The following is a 3,143-nucleotide window of genomic DNA, read 5'->3' on the forward strand; positions in this document are numbered from 1 at the left end:
TCCGTCTTCTGCCTGCTCCACTTTTCAGAAAATGTGTGCTCAAACAGGCCGTTTGGATAGTTTCCCTTCATGACATCACAAAGGGCAGTAGCCCCTCCCCCAGGTGGGTGACACTCCCACAGCTAGGTGTTTGTTCTGCCCTCTGAATCTGCCTTCTCACCGTAAACAATAGGACATGGAGCCAGAAAGCAGCGAGTACACCCGAGCCCTTCCAGAGAGGGGGCGTGGCCAGACACAGCTCATTTACATATTTAAAGCTACAGACACAGAAACAGCCTGTTCTGAGCAGGGCTGAAATAGAGGGGTTTATAGACATGATCAAATACAGGATCAGAGTGGATTTACAACAACACACTTCACACACATGATGAAGAGGAGCGAGGACACTGATTTCACCTGAAGAAGAGGAGGAGATCATGTGACCTTTAAATCAAATAGGCTGACACACAAACAACATGGAAGTTTCTATTTACCTTTCATACAATGTTCACACTCTCTTCTCAACTCTAACCTACATTTAATTTGACTGTAAGAATTTAAAAATCCTGTGGAGGACTCTTTGTTATTTCATGGCTTGATCGATCAACAGAAGGAAGCAATGAAGGGAAGGGGGGGGGGGGGGGGGGTGTAAATGTCGAGCCCTCTGCAGCTCGTGAAGCCACACGGCCTCCTTTAAGTGTTATGGTGCATGATATTGGACAGAGCTGCTCTAAACCACACGCACAAAGACAGACCGTGCAGTCAATCAGTGTGTGCCTTTCAAAAGCAAACTCCACTGTTGTGGTTGTTTTTTCTCTCTGCTGTGTGTCTTTCTTCTCACAACGCTACTTTTAAAGCGTTGACTCCCCCTGACTTCAGTCTCCGGGCCGCAGCGACTCCCACCTTTGATTTAAGTTTCTGCGTGACGCCGAACAGCAGCGACCTGTTTTCCATCTTTCAAAGCGGGCCGCAGTTCAAGGAGCTTCACTTTTGCTTTTTAAGTCGCAGCCTCCAAAACACTGATTTATGTTTCATGCTGGACTTTTGAAGAAGTCGGTGATACTGCAATAAGGCTTTAAAAAAAAAAAAAAAAAAAAAAGCTTTTGATGTAAGCGGAGAGAAAATACATAAATATTTTCATTTCTTTAAACTTTGAAGGATGTCAGACGAACACAGAGAGAAGAGGAAGAAACCACAACGACGAGGAGAAAGAAAAGCCTGGGATTGATTTTGGGTTCCTGCAGAGAGCGATCACACACACACACACACACACACACACACACACACACACACACACACACACACACACACACACACACTGATTGTATACTTCTACTTCTTAAAGAGCCTCATGGTGCGGTTTCATCGACCTCGCATGGAGGATGTCCGAGCGCGGACTGATGACATCACACCCGAGTGAACCGCGCATCCAGTAACGAGTTGGTAACGAGTCGAACAAGCAACACGGACGCCTGCTTTCGTAACGCCAAGAGAATGCATGTACTGTAACGAAGACAAGGCAACGGGCCCAACCTGCGAGAACAGGGGGCGGGGCTTATTCTGCCAAACAGGATTCAATCTAACCTGGACTAGAAGCAGAAACCGAGCTTTTGGGTGTAAAAGCGTTCTTAACAGCCAGCTCGAAGAAGGGAGGTGTGAAATGAAATAATATAAGAACGCTTAAAAAGAAAATAAAAATTATATTAAAAAGACGTTTCCAGTGAGACGACCGAACAACGTGCTTCTGTTAACCTGAACAACAACTTGAACATGACTTCATTCTCCACTGCGACACGTTCAGGAGGAAAACAAAGCTCCCCCTCCTCCTCCTCCTCCTCCTCCTCCGACCGTCGTCCAGGTTTAAAGTCCGGCTTCACAGGCCGGAAACGTGACGAGGTGTGAGAGCGATGAGCGTGGAATCGGGCCCTGGACCGTGGTTAATGCAAGCGAGAGGTCCCCGGCGTCCTGGACTCCCTGAGCGCTCCCCTCCCTAAATCAGAACCAGCGGACGGGGGGAGTCAGATGACACCGATTTTCCCCACTGACCCACGGAGGAGGGGAACCACAGATCACAGACGCTCAGTGATTAAAGCAACACAGAAGATGTTGTATAATCACTTTGGATGAACTTCAGAGGCAGAACTTCGGACAGACCTGTGAGTGGAAGCATTCATAGTTCATAATTGAGGTAGGTATGAAAAACAGTTTTATCTATTTAACTTGCAGTTTCGTACCCTCAACCTTTTTCCTGAAGGAAACAACTCGACGTGGATCAGCAGCGATTTTGCAGCCTTGCCTCCCTCAAAGGTTTCCCGGAGAGCGGGACGGCGTTGGCATGCCGACGGCTCCAGCTGATAGCACGACGTTCTCGGGATGGTCCGTGATCAGACTGCAGCTCGCAGCGAGATATCAAAAGAGTTTGATTGATATCTGATTGCGTCTTATCTGTGTTTACACCGTGAGCAATCAGATGAAAGCGTTCCTCTGGACTCTTATCTCAAACAAATCACGCCGATACACGGAAAGCATCTGAGACGTTACACATGTTTGGAGAGGCTGCAAGTTTCCCCAGAGGATGATGAATGTGACGAGCACGCTCATTGGCCCGCCGCCGCCGCCCGAGAGCGTTGATGAGGACGATGGGAAAGTCACGACTAAACGTTTGGATGTGTCGGGCATATTGAAGACAGCTTCAGGCATTAAACCACAGCTAATGACTCGATTACAGACGCCGTGTTTTCTTATGAGCACAACACACACGAGATAATGCAGAAAAAAAAAGAAGCAGAAAAAGGGAGTCGAGATCACCAAGGAGGATCAAAGTTTTAAGCCCGTCTAAGCCCTTTGTGCTGAATTATTTCCACTCCAGATATGCGGTCTTTGAAATATGAATCATGCTTCATGAGGCGGCGTTATTAAATCAAGTCGTTTTTCTCGCAGAGTGGAACACGAACACGACTGGAGCTTTCGCGTCGACTCGTGGCACAGCTTTAAGTAGTCACAACTGCCACTCAGGCTTCGAATGTGGTCGGGAGAAAAGCACGACCCAAAAAAAAAAAAAAAGGGTAGAATTACCGAACGCCAACAAACTCAGAAGGCCTCGGAGATATTTGCATATCGAAGCGCTGAAATCTATACGACTGCAGCGCCTCAGAGGAAGGAGC

This window comes from Symphodus melops (assembly GCF_947650265.1).
Source record: "Symphodus melops genome assembly, chromosome: 5".
NCBI lineage: Eukaryota > Metazoa > Chordata > Actinopteri > Labriformes > Labridae > Symphodus > Symphodus melops.